Here is a 15,272-nt window from a genome sequence, read left to right on the forward strand (position 1 = left end):
ATGAGACTAACTCCAGTCATATCTCAGGGATATATGGGTCTGTCTTGTTGGCAATAAAGGGATTCTTCAGTAGAACAAAGCTGAGAAATCAGTGCTAAGGCAAATCTGTTTGTCACGCAAAGTAAATCAGTCTCTAACAGACCCAGGAAGCAAGAATATTTTGTATGATTTCATTAAATAGCATACAGGGGACAAAAATAAATTAAAAAAAGACCTGTGGCATAAAAGACACATTTTACAGTAAGAGTTAAATGAACAACTACCTTAAACTTAATTTCTTGTTCAGATACATTTTGCTACTGAGATAAATCAAATATTACATTGGAAGTGATTGTGGAGTGGAGGTAGAATCGGTGATGGCCTTCTGCAAAGAAGGATATTTTAACCACTTTCTAGCCTGATGCTGAAACTCCAGTGATTTTTTCATCCCAGTGTCACTCTCTAAGGCTAGTATCTGCAGTAGAGGAACTGGAGGAAGGCTGTGGCTTTGCTCTAATCCTTGAACATGAGAGGTGACAGTGCTCTGCTTGGGGAGAAGGCCAGAGAGCTAGAGAAAAAACAAGACTGAAGACTACCCTTGGTTTCCTCAGACCTTGTCCAGTAGCAGACTTAATGAAAAAACCCAGCCTAAAATTAAACATACATGGATGCTGAAGGAGTTCGGATTGGACATGTGGAGGCTGCCCACATTATCATCCACAACTTGGTCCTGTATTCAGTCAGAAGGGCAGCTCTGGGAACAAGTCTCCCTCCCATCAATGGTTTTTGGTTCACGTTGCAGAGCAGTTTTGGAGGATACATTAGATACCTTTTGGATGAAAGCAAACTGAACATGCGTTGGGAGTGCATTTAATAGAATCATAGTATCACAGAATAACAATAGGAACAAATGAGAGATGGTTTGAAATAACTTCCAGAAATGTTGTAGTTGAACCATCATCGTGTACAGGAAACCAACCAAGTTGGGGGGTTTGGATGTAGCTGGAGACTTCAGAATAACAGCTTGTGTTTAGATCTTATTTGTGAGAAAATGGGCATTTGGGTCAGATTTGATCTAAAGCCATGATAAAAATTAATGCTTTAGTTAATGTAATTTCCTGGCATGCATCATTGAATAGTACACTGTACATGTAAATATATACTATAGTCATATTCTGAGTTATTATTTTACTGTGGTCCTTGTTCTTCAAAACAAGGGCTTATACATGAAAACAAAATAAGCCTGCATTTCAACTAAAAGCATCAGACATTTGAGTAACAAATTATTTTTCATAACAGAGGTTTAACGTTGTAAGGAAAAATTAGCAAGTCATCTTGAGGAGTCTAATAGTGATTAAATTTCATAAAAGGAAATATTATTTGTTTTCTGTCTCAACAAAATTTATGCTTTGTGGTTTGATTTGCAAAATTGATATTTGAAACCAATTTTATATTCATTTCTGTAATGATCATGTAAATAATTACGAAGAAATCATCTCTAAAACTCTCTGCTGTTGGGTAGTTAATTGGCTATGATGAAATCTACGTATGTTATTATGATTTGAAACTTAGACACAAAGAAGTTTAAAAATATGTGACATAAGCAAATTATTAGAAAAATATACATTATTCTATTGATTTATCATTACTGTGAGATTAAAATTAAATAGAATTACAACTCTAAAATTGTCAAATTAAATTCTAAATATTTTTATTTTGAGTATTTTCCATCCTTATGTCATTCTTGCGGTTTCTCCCCCTCAGACAAACAATCATTATCTTCACCACTCAGATGCAAGCAAAGCACAGAACTAAATTCTGGCAACTACAAATGGGCTCCCATCTTTTGTAGTTATGAAGATATCAGATATATTGGCTCACAGAAAACATAACACTAATGGCAAAGCAGTATCTCATTATAAGGCAAACCACAGTAAGCATAAAACGTCCTTACAAAATCCAAATTAAAAGATCAAATAGCTCAGTCTAGACTTCTCCACTCCTTTGTGAGGGATCTAACTCCAGAACCTTACATGGTCCTATTTATCCATGTGGCAACCCATTTCCCTGATGACATTGATGCAGGCTCTTTTTTAGCACTTACATATTCCCTATTTAATCTAATCATTGAAATAGTTGCATGACATAACGTTGGGTTTAGGTTTTCATTCACTACTCAGATGTACATTATTTGCACTTAACAGGTAGCAAATTGGTTTACATGTTCAGCAGATATTTTCTTGGTATAGAGAATATCCCTGAGTTATTTTTTTCTCTTTTGTGCATAAGAGCACATTGGGTTAACAAGAAGCTATGTCTTATTTTATAATAGCAATCTTGCACATGAGTGGGGATCCTTTGAAAGCCAGCAGAGGTTTTCCTGTTTCTCAGAACCAACTGTAGGTATGGGAGGGACTGGCTCTGGATCCATAATCTGGATCAAAGAAGAGCTAAGCTATAGCAAAACAGGGAATAAGTGCTTGCAAAACAGTACGTTTATCAAAGTACATACATAGTCCAAAGGCCTACTGTGTGTGAAGCAAACTATAAAACTCTCATTCTGAATAAATCATTTTGATACTTTGCACAAGCATGAGGATGGTACATCAGCATTTCTACATGATCCAGGTTAAGATAACAGATTTTTTATTCAACAGGTACCTACATGAAGTAGCTTTATGTTCCTGGAGATTCAGACTTGACTCTTTGTCTAGCTGGGTTTTCTGTTTTTCTGGAAGTTTATCTTGCTGATAGTTACTCATTTCAGTGGTATTTGAAGGGTATTGAGAGACTTTTTCAAGAAAGTCTGTATATGAAACTACCTTGGATTGAATACAATCCTAGCTTCTCTCTGTAGCTCACTTGCTATACAATGGGACACTCTTCTGGTACTTATCAGTAATGTAAGTTTTCAAAGAGCAAGGAGACCATCTTGACCCTTAGTTTGAACATTGATTCATGAATATAAAACTCATGGGAAAAGGATGGCATTGAGCTTCGTCATCAGTACATCACTGAATGGTGGTGTGAACTTTCCGGTTTTATAACAATGCCCTTGAAAAACTACTGCTGAATGTTTGGAAAAGGTGCACATTTTGGTTTACTGTTTTGTTAAATACTTTTCTTTTTTTCTTAGATACAAAAGAATCATCTAGAGATGGGATTTAATGATGTATTGTAAAAGCTTTTCCACTTCTATACTTCAAGCAAGACTATGCAAAGGTCACACATTGTATAAGTATTCTTTAAATCAAAATGTTTAATGCAGTCTGTGGGTGGATTTTATCTCACCAACTGACTAAAAGTTAAATATCTTGACTTTCACTGTAGTCAACAGTGAAAGGTGGGCACCTTTAGAAGTGTGACTCATTTTGTCCTAAGTGTCTAGAAAAGTAGATAAAACTGTCCCATGATGATCCTCAGCTCTCTCCATTGACTTCAGAGGAAGCCTTGGAGATAGTTGATTCAACTTTTAGATGACTAAAGCAAAGTGAGATAGATCTAAGGTCAGGGATATCCAAAGCATCTTAAAGTCAGCAGGAGCAGGCCCTTTGCGTTCTTGAACAAATACACAAATTTTTAATGTTACCCTACCTAAAAGAGGAATCTGGTAGCCTGAAAGCCTTCTAGAGGTGGAAGCACAATGCAAAGCCGCTCCCATGACCCTGGTTAACTGGACCAAGCCAGTCAAGAAAAAAGTTAATAGGATTTTTTCTAGTAGTCACTACAGTGAGCAGCAGCATTCTGGACTAATGTGGGCACAGCTCTGTTTTATCTTTCCCAGGTTTAGCTTAAGCCCTTTTTCTCAGTGTAGAGCATCTTCCTCAGTTTATTATTACTCACCAAACAAACCTACTTCCTTGGGAGAAGCAAGCTGAGACACGCACTGTGGGGTGCATGCTTTAATCTAGTGGTTAGAATATTCACTTTGAAAATATTCTTCTCCTTTTAGAGTTATCTTAAATGTATTTGTTTTTTTTCTGGATGAGTTTCAAAGTACTTTCTAAGCTTTGTTGCAGTCATACAGCTCTTTCTTATTGAGTCTGAATGTTAATTAGCCCACTGACATGGCGTACACTACACAGTGTTAGGAAGAGAAGACATTTCTCCCTCAATCTTATTCCTAAGGAAAGGGCTGTGGAACCAGATGATTATCTAGCTATAGGCACCACAACCAGAAGGACAAAATTAGAAAAACAATGATTACCTTCTCAGAAAATATCATAGAGTTCTCCAGTGATATTATAGTACCTATTCAGTTCAGGAGCCAGGTGCCCCAAATGAAAATTTTACAATCACGATTTTTAACAGCAAGCTCATAGCTACACAAAACAGATATTTTTACCAAGCTATGGAGCATCTGACAGGTTTTATTGTCAAGATTTTCATAAACTTTTTTCACCTTTGAGCCTGCAGCATCTTTGAAAATATTGTCATAATAATTAGCAACTTTATATGTGTCCCAAATTATGCCCTAATTCTAATTAGAAGTGTCATTAGAGAATCCAAATCTGCTAAATTATCTTTTTGAGTTGATTAACTTTCCCCTTCATATACCTGATTTAAAGCGGGAATCTAATTATCATCTCTTTCCCGATTCAAAGCTCTGAAACATTATATGTTCTTAAATTACTCACCAGAGAATACACACAGTGATGGTGCTGAATGGCATATTTCACAAGTGTTATACTTGCCATATAAATTATTATTAAATTATATTCCCTGGAGGGTATGCAGTGACATCTGGGGTTGCTTCAGGCATTTGGAGTTCCATGTCTGTTACCAGATCACTATGGTTTCAGCCAGCTAGGGTAACACCATCTGCAAATTAATAAATGTCACCCTTCTGTGCTACTTCCTTTCAATACACTCTCATATCACAGCTTTCCTAGTTTGATCTGCTTGCTGTAAAAGTATCATATAAATACATTTTAAAAATCACTGTTTTTCTGTTCTGTGGTTTGTTGTTTTTATTTTTGTTTTTGTTTTCAATGAACAAATGCCATAGAAGGAAGTTAAAGTTCTGTTCACAGTAATATGCAGCTATAAAAAGCTATTTTATTTGTTTTTTTTTATAATATGGGGATCTTCCAATTTGTGCTAAATTCCAAAGCAAACTGTAAGCTACAGATTATCTGAGGATTCACAAATAGTATTGACTTCCTGGAAACAAGAGAACTGACTACCTTTTTGCTAGGAATGAGGGCTTCACAAATGCTTTTCTTAGCAAAAGGAGAATATTTAAGGAGAAAAAGTGACAGGAAAATAACCAGTTCTTTGTGTAAATTTGACTGAAGGGAAATACTGAAGGGCAACAAAGATGATTAAGGGAGTGGAGCACCTCCCTTACGAAGAAAGGCTGAGGGAGTTGGGTCTCTTTAGTTTGGAGAAGAGGAGACTGAGGAGTGACCTTATTAATGTTTATAAATATATAAAGGGTGAGTGCCACGGGGATGGAACCAGGCTCTTCTTGGTGGCAAACAATGATAGGACAAGGGGTAATGGGATCAAACTGGAACACAAGAGGTTCCACTTTAATTTGAGAAAAAACTTTTTCTCAGTGAGGGTGACAGAACACTGGAACAGGCTGCCCAGGGGCGTTGTGGAGTCTCCTTCCCTGGAGACATTCAAAACCCACCTGGACATGTTTCTGTGCAACCTCACCTACGCGTTCCTGTTCCAGCAGGGGGATTGGACTAGATGATCTTTTGAGGTCCCTTCCAATCCCAAACATACTGTGATACTGCTTCATATTTTGGAGGGGAACTGTGTTGTTCCTTTAGAGAATATATATCAGTATGCATTTTAATGGAACTTTACAGTATGTAGCTTCATATTTAAAACATAGTTCTAGTACAGTCACAATAAAATTCAGGCTTTACTTAGAACATAATAAAAAATAGGCTTAATTCTCCAATAGAGGCACAACACCAAACCCACTTCCGCACTCAGTATCACCATGGGTCCCCTCTGTACAGCACCTGGGGGAACATAAACCACCACTTTTGCTTGTGCTGGAAGGTGCCACATGCCCACATTATATGTTGAGGCTAAGTTTGGATGAGCTTCAGGAACCCCAAAAGGGAGAAGGTTCAGGGCCAAGACATTCCATAGCATGGAACAAAGCACACAGCTCTCTGTAGGGTTGTCATTTCCCCACACCTAGCTATAGGGTTGCCTCTCTATGTTTCACTTTCTGGAGGTGAATCATGTATTCAGAGCATCCCCCAGAGAAGACAGTACCACTAAGTCGCTGCAGAGGCAATGTGCAGTCCCATGGCTGAGGTTCCCCTTAATCCCTTTGAGCTTGAGATCTAAGTTGAGGGGAAGCTGGGAGAGCCGTAACCACGCAGTCTTCCTCTTAGCTCTTGGTCTCCAAAAGATCATTATCTAGAGACATAACTTATAAAGAATCTATGAACAAAATTTTTTCATAATACTGGGATGTCGCATGGTGTATTGGGCGTAGGTGGCAAGGTGTTGGCAGCAGGGGAGTGTAAGCATGACCTCTCCGAGCATAGGACACAGCTGAGCCCCTTGGCCAGGCTGCTGGTGTTTTGGGGAGAATATATTTAAGAAAGAGCAAAATGCTACACAAGCAGAAGAGGAGGAAAAAAAGAATGGCATAGCCCATGAAGAGAACCATGGCAGAGTAGATTGTCTCCCTGCAGCCCATGGAGCATCACATGCTGGAGGAGGTGGATATTTTCTGAAGGAACTGTGGTCCATGGAGACCCCAGACCAGTGGAGTGAAAAGTGTGAGGAGGAAAGAGTGTCAGAGAAGAGTTATTATGGGTTGACCAAAACCTCCTGTTCCCCATCTCCCTGTGCCACTCAGGAGAGCAGGAAGTAAACGGGTCAGGAGCGAAGGAGTGAAGTTGCACCTAAGAAGACAGTGACGTGGAAGGATGTTGTTTTAACTTTTATCATTGTTTCTCATTACCCAAATCTATATCAATTAGAAATATGAAGTTAATTTTCCCCATGTAAAGTCAGTTTTGCCCATGATGGTGATTAGTAAGTGACCTTCTCAATTTTACCTTGACCATGAGCTTTTTAAACCTAGTGTCTCCAGCTTTCCTGTTGAGGAGGGGGTAATGAGTGAGCAGTTAGGTAAGCATCTGGCTTTTAGTTGAGGTCAGCTCACCACACACGAACATGCAGAGACTGATGTCATTCGCTTTACTCTCTATGGTTTGTTAATTAACATTTTTGTGTGATACTTGCCTTCTACTGCATCTGAACAGGGGATTACTTCTTCTGCAGCCTATGACTCAATATATATACCTTCCTTTGAAAATTGTAATAGACTGTCTTCCTCCTACATAGTTATATACCTCATCTGTCATCAACATGTATAGAAAACTAAACATTCTGTAAGGAAATAATGTAATTGAAATAGTAAGCCTATACTGAAAAAAAAAAATCTGGTTTTGAATCAGATACTGCGCACTGTGTGAGGATGTGGGAAAAAAAAAAAATATCTGCCACGAATGAAGATCATACCATTTGGGGAAAACAGTAAGTGAAAGTAGCTTCATGGCAAGACAACAAAACAATAGACTGAAAACCTTGAACACCACATACCTGAACCTGGAAAATAACATGTGTTGCTCTTAAAATGTGATTTGGAAGCAAGTTTTACATTCATGGTCACTTATGACTTGCCTAAGTACGATGAGGTAAGAATGCTACCTGTCAATGGTGTGATTTAAGAAAGGATTCAGAGATGGGTAAGGTAAGACATTACATATTTTTAGGGTAATTTTCCCATATATGATAAATGGAATTGAAGAAAATATGGAAATTATTAATAGACAAATAGGTAAGCTGTTGATTGAGTCTACCACCACTGTTATAGTAAAATTAATGACAGTTTTTACTAGGTTTTATCGCCCCATAATTCAGTTCTGGATATTTTGAGTAGTTGCAATCTGACTCTGATATCGAAAATTCAGACTCAAACTGTCTTAGAAGTTAACAGTGAAAGCTTCCTCTTTCACTACTCTTAACAACATGAGGAAGGTCTAGACAGATCTCCTTGGGCCATACCTTGAACAAAGAGGTACTACTGGGTGATTCCTTCTGTACAGCTTTTGAAATTTAATTCCAAGAAAAAGATACCACATTAGTTAGATAAATAACAAAAAGAGGAAGAGTGGTTTGGGAGAAAAATGTTAAATTATTTAGTGATAGAAATTAACCTAACATAGCTTAATGGATTAGGCATATATATTGCCTATTTATCTTTGTCATAAATGCACACACATCCATGTATGCAACTGCCATGGCTTCTGAACAGAACCCATGCAAACTTAAAACTTCTTACCAATTTAACAAACTTATTGAAAGAAATAACTAGAAATCATTTTTTCCATCTAGCTCCTCTGAACAAATCTCAGTCTTCCATCATACCTTATCTCATTGCTAGTTGTAGATATATTTGCTTATAAAAATAATATATATACAAGTCATAGCTTTGCAACGCTGCTAGTATTTTATAAGTTAGATTTACAGATGTTTCCAACCATTGGAGAATGTTTGTACCAAAGCCACATCACATGTTTTCACTCTAACTGTGGCTTGATCACATGGATTCTTGTTTAATTCTGAGAATGATGAAAAATCAGTCTCTCAAAACTGAATACTCTTGCACTGAGAAACAACAATATGACTCTTTGGTAACAATGACAGTCACAATCAAATGATAATCAGTTCTCAGTGGTTCAGACATTAGAAAATAATAAGAACCTGTCTGTTAAAGGGTGACATAGGCCCATGGGCTAAGGTTCATTGTGTTACTAAGAGTAGGAAAGAATTGTTCTTCACCAAGGGTAGATATATAACACGAGCAGAAGAGCTGTGATATTTTCACATTTGCTGCTTTCCCTTTGGAATCAAAAAAGTGGAGATTTTCATCCAGTTGCATGCGTATGACCACTTAGCAGATAGTCTTAACAGAATAAGGAGTCAACGACGTTATGCAAAGCCTTCTTTTTACATCAAACATTTCATACCTGAATATCACTGTCCTAAATTTATACTGGCTTGTATTACAAGGTAGCATCCCAAATGAATGTTTTTTAGAGCTAACCAAAACAAAAGTAAATTAATATCTCAGTTCCCCCTACCTTGTCAAAATGACTGAGTTAAGGTTGGGGGGAAAGCTGAGTGGGAAAAAAATGAAGTGCAGAGTGCCACCACTTATAATCTAAGGAGAGGTTTCTGCATATTCAAGGCATCATACCTCTTCACCTAGACTGTTCCACAAGAATTTACCAGTACCACTGCTGTGACTTTAATTTCTCATACCTAAAAATTTTTCTGATTAGGTCAGATGAGAATAGGAAAATAGGGGCATCACATTCTTGCTTCCTGAGCATCCTCTGAATTGTCAGGCTATTACTCCTCCAATACCTTTGCTATTATGTCACTCTTCCTTCTTCTCTTCCTTCTTCCTTCTTCTTTTCCATTGAATGTAAATATACAAAACCAAACTCAGGCTCAGCTGACAAATACCAGAAAAAAAAAAAAAGTTTGCTATTCTTGTATGCCTCCTCTATCAGTCTCTAGCCTGGACTAGTCTAAGTTTGACCTAAGATAGCCACTCTTACATTTAGGCATGCTTTCCTGTTTTTTGCCTATCCTCTTCTATTTTGTCCCCAGAAAAATCCGCCTTAGCTAATTAGGACAATGCCATTCCACAATACACTTCTATGAGGACAGACCCCAAGAATATTATGCCTGGCCTGCCACTTTCAGCTAAAGTTTCATAGGTCCTAGGAAATGTTCAATTTGCAAATAGGTTTCAGCACGCTTCCAGAAAACTATATCAGATTCTATATTAAAATGACAGAAAGATATGATTCAGCATCCATTGAAACCAATAGAAGTCCTTTCTTAGAGTTAATTGATTCCGATTGTGTCTACATTTTGTCTTTTCTGCAGCCTATGCTCTTCTGCCATATCCAGTCCATTCACTAGGTCTTGCTTTTGCTTTTATTCATAAGCCATCACCAGGGCAAAGAATTCTTTCACAGCACCGGAGATTAGGCTGGTGTGATTCATGAAGCAAACCACAGGACTTTGCAGAAATCTGTAAGCAATCCGGAATCAACAGGGACTCTATACGTCATCTAGCTGTGGTACCCTGTTCCATCTGCAGCACTCAAGAGAAAACTGAATCTGAAAAACGCTCATGTTGAAAAGGCACACTGTTGCTGGGGGTGAACAGAGTACTCAGAGGCAAGGACCGAAGTGTTCAAGGAGACACTAGGTTTGCTGGAACAAAACTCCGTGAGTACAATGGAGTAAAAAATGACAATTGGAACTGAGCCAGTCCCAGTAGATCTCATTCAAAGACCACTGAGATTGGTGGGATTCTTCTTGCTTATCTTGATAAAATTGGACCCTGTCCTAGTGCAAGCAGCAATAACAAAATAGGATCGTGTTTCAGTAAAGGTTGTTTTGGTATCAGTTGCTCTTTTGCAGGGTAAAAGTGGTTCCAAGTTGTCCCTGTAACATGCACACATCTACACTGAGAGAATGGATGCAACAAAGCAATTGCCACAGTCCAACAGCCTCTTCAGGGGTAGCCTGAGATAAGTAATGTTTTTTTTCCCCAAAGCTTTTTACTGCTTCAGAGGTTAAATGTTTGTTATTTGTGCTCCATTAGAGCCACATAATTTCCAAGCTGATAATAGGAGGGCTTGCAGTATATATATTTTAAAAAGAAAAAAAAGGAGTTTATTACTTAATGTTCAGAAGAACAGTATGCTTTGTGGACAGCACTGGTCTTTGTAAAATTGTTCGCTACAGTGGTGTCTTTTAGTCTCAAGAACTGATAAAGCCCTTATCACATTCCACTTATATGTTGCTCCTGCACATTTGTTCTCTTGAAGCCTGTCCCTAAATTGTTATGGTCTTGGCAAAGAAATTGGATTTGCAAGCCAGTTCTTCAGCTGATGTATAGCCAGTATACTTCCAGTGAAAATCAATGGTGTTACAATGGTATAAATTGGCTAATAGTAATTCTAATCATTTCTGTGTATGTGTTCGTATGGGCTTAGCCCTGATCATGGGATGGAGCACAACATGCTCCAGCCAGAAACCTTTGCAGCAGATGTCTTTCCTAATCTATATAGCAGTTTGACCAGTCTGTTGCAAAAGCAAATTACAAATACCTGCTGCCTTGGACAGTGCACTCATGAGGGGCGAAGTCCAGGATCACCCCACTCTCCACATCCACTCTCTATCAGCATTGCTCCAGTTTGCTGATTTGTGGGTTTGGGGGTATGTGGGTTGTATTTTGGAGATCTATAAAATCTGCTTCCCCTTTAGCACAGTGTTCATCTCCAGATGGCCGCAAAGGAGGTGTGAGAATTTCTGCTTCTCTTTAGCATTGTGAATGCACACTCTGCCCAAATCACAGTCCACAGATAATACATGTTTGAAGTAATAGCAGATAGAAATATAAGGCAATTTTTGACTAGCTCTTTGTTGCAAATATTTTTGAGGTTATGTTTATTTTTTTTTAAATATAATTTATTCTTTCCATGGTAGAAAGCAAATTAATTATTCAGTTAATACAGAGATAGAGCAAAATCCAGAACTTAGGACAGCTGGCTTCTACCATACATACTCCAAATGAGTAGTATCTCACTCTGTGTATAATCTGTTGATTTTCAGAATTGTTAGTACATGATGGTATACCATTTTAAAGATGATCTACGATATAAAATAAAGCAGTGATAGTGGAGATCTCTAGTGATATCCATTCCTTTGAGACGAAAGAAAAGCTACAGTCATTTTTGCTGCCTCGAATTATACTTGTCAGTAAAGATTTATTCAAAATTCTACTGTTTTCACAAAGTTTAGTTGTTTGAATTCCAGTATTGGTTTATAACAGACAATTTTTATTTATTGCATTATCAACATATTTATTGACTGTGTCTAACATATTTTCAAGTGCAACAACTGGCAGATTTTGACTGGGTTGAAAGCTTGATCCAAAGCCAGTCAAATGAAAAGAAAAACTTTTCTTTGGTAGGGCTCTGATCTAAATGCATGCCCAAGTTATCATTAACATCTTATTTATGCTTGTCATGCAAGTGGTCACCAGACTGAACCCATGGCATTTCAGCAGAATGCTCAGGGATCAAAGGATAAGGCCTCAGCAGGCAATATACAACTAAGTGTCTTAGGTAAAATATTTTGAAAATAATATCATTGGTCCAGATTATGAAACCCTTACTTGCAGTTTTCTGCAGCTTCTTTCCAGCCCAATAGCACTGAATAGAAAGCAATAATTCATGTACATAACCCCCACCAGGCAGAAAGTCCTTGAAAGATAAACAAACACTGTCCTGTGTACTAAAATGCCTAAGCTAACAGGTGAGATAGATGTAGAGACAGGAGTTAACAAGCTGCTGGATTCTATGCCACACTACCACAACTCTTCTGCTTTAGCTCCAAACCAATATCTCTGCACAGCACCAAGTTCTCTGTATAGTTGCACCAGCTCATTCAGAGTTAGTTTAGGGGTCTCTGTGACACCATGGTAGACACTTTTAGAGTTGTTGTCTTTGCATCAGCTATTTGAACCCCACCATATACTAGGACAAGCTTCACACCCTACTTCTCCACACTTTCTGGATTGTGTCCTGTCCAGAGCACTAACCACTCAGAGTAGCAAGCATCACCGTCATCCAGTTCAGCAAAGAAGATACCGAAGGCTACAACAGCAAAGTTTTCAGTTCACTTAATCTGTGAATCTGTGAACATGGATGGGTTATTCATGTGACTGAATGCTATAGGGAATGGTTATCCATCACAAGGGTTGTTGCTGTTCCCTTATGCTATCCCAGTCTGATCTGGAAGAAATAGATGCTGAAGCCTGCTCTTCCTCTAATAACAGGAAAGGAACAGAGAGGAATCAGGTACCATCACACCTTGTCAGGATTTCTGAGAGATAATGAAAGCCGAGAAATTAATTTAATCCCATGAATTCAGCCACGGAAAGCTGCCTTCTGAGTTTGTCTATCTTTCTGTCTCCACAGAGGGAGAAAGGAGGAAAGCCAAGACTGTTAGTTTTATTAATCTGAAGCATATGAAACATATGAGTAAATCTGAATGAGAGGACCTAGGATTCCATATTACATGAAGGACACATTCCCTCAGGAGACAGAAAAAGGAATGGAAAGAATAAAGGAAGAAAGCAAGCAGAATTACAATTGTATCTACTGAATCAGGCTGTTCACTGTGAATCTGTAGTTGTGTAAGAGTTGTCCAAAGCTTGATCACCTTTACTCATAATTTTATACAATTACCACTAGGAAATCAAAGAAGATAGGAAAAACTGATTTTGTTTCTTTTCCATGTCATGCTATGTTGCATTGATTTGTTTTCTGAAAAAAGCCTGCTGTCATAATACAACATTTAGTAGGAGACATCATAACAATAAATACTGTATGTTGAATGTTCTCAATTATCTTAGTAACCAGGGATGTTAAATTAGGAGCCAGAGAGTATTCTGGGAACAATTTATCCGTTTATGTAGAAGTCAGATACCACAGTACAAACTATTTTAGTGTCTCCAGGTTTACCTTTTATGACTGTGGAGACAACTCTTGATTGCAGTTTTCTAATTCACACTGAAGACTACTGATTTTAAAGCAAAACTGCTCTGGGGAATACTGACACAGTTTCATAATCCTTCCTCAGAGTAGTGCAAGAAGTCTCATTGCTGAGTTAAAAGCAGACTGACCAGTGAACTTCAATAAGACACCATCTGAAAGCAAAGTGGGCTGGTAAATGACTAATACTTCTACTTCATAGCTAAAGCACCTTTACTGTCCCTTATATTGCGTCATTAGAGAGTACTTTAGATAAGGTGCATCCAGTACACTTTCTCCCTCATTAAGGTCTGAGTCCCAGAGGGTCAATATTTAACATTTTCTTTCTTCTTTTATTTTTTCTGCTTCCTTTTATTTATCTTAGGGAGATATATAAATATAAATGTAAATGTAAATGTAAATATACAAATACATAGACATAGACATAGACATATAGGTATAAATACAAGTATAAATAACAATAAATACAGAAATTGAAACCCTAGATTCTTACATTCAACTAGATGCAACCCAACATAGCCAGGTGAACTCTGAATGAAGAGAAAGGGTTTTCTTATTTTGGTGGTCATTTGTGAAGAGAAAGGAATTGATGCTGTTTCTTGGATTCTTACTATCAAAAAACTGAGAAGTGGAGGGAAAGATGACTGACTGGAAATATTTTTCTTACAGGTTTACAACCATGGTATTCAAGCACTTACCTGCTCTCACATTGGTAACAGATTTTCAACTCTTGACCTTTATGGCAAAAAGTATATTTGTGTGGAAAAGTTCCAATTAATCAGTTTCGTTGTTAGCCCCACATTTCACTTGAGATCCTTATGAACACATAATTTGTATTTTTCTCACACTTGGGAACTTTTTATTGTATGAAAGTCTCTATGAAGAGACACTGAGTACATGATCAGAGTGTAAATGTTGTCATCCCTCTGATTTTATGTCTTCAGGTTCAATTAAAAAATTCTCAAATTAACAGTGAGAAATGTCAGAGATGCCAATAGCATAACTTTAGAGTTGTTTGTCCCAGTTAATGACACTGTTGCTCCAGTGTCCTCCCAAGTTCAGCACCTTCATATCACTTCGTCTTTTGTCTTTAGTATATATACCTTAACGTGACTCACAGTGAATACACAGGGGCCATCACAAGTGCTTCTGAATCAGAGCCCTGAGAGAGAAATAGGGGAAGTCTTGTGGTTATTGAGCATATCTACACTTTGAGGACCACTGGGCAGTAAAGATAATTCCTATATATTACACGCTTCCAAGCCATGTATTCAGAGGACTTGTTCTGCTGCATGTATTATAACCCTCATGAGGCTATTGTAGGTGCTCAGGTAAGCTTGCCTAACTTTGCCTGTGAAACAGAACAAAGGCAAAGTCAGGAAGGAGTTTAATGGCAACCCTCAATTACTGATCTCTTAACATATGGCCCAATTGCTTCATCTCACAAATCATGCATATGAAAGTAAGAGTTAAAAATCTGTTATCCTTCTGACAGTTCCTTTCTCTTATTTCCTAAAGACAGTGTCTTCAAACTACAAGTGTGTTCTTTCAGATCTAAGAAGAATTTCAGCAGTATTACTATCTATTATAATATATGATTTCTGATTTGTCATTTCAAAGAGCTGAACATTACACTTTCAAAACACTGCTCATGAGAAG

This window comes from Patagioenas fasciata, chromosome 2, assembly GCF_037038585.1.
Source record: "Patagioenas fasciata isolate bPatFas1 chromosome 2, bPatFas1.hap1, whole genome shotgun sequence".
In the NCBI taxonomy this organism is placed as follows: domain Eukaryota; kingdom Metazoa; phylum Chordata; class Aves; order Columbiformes; family Columbidae; genus Patagioenas; species Patagioenas fasciata.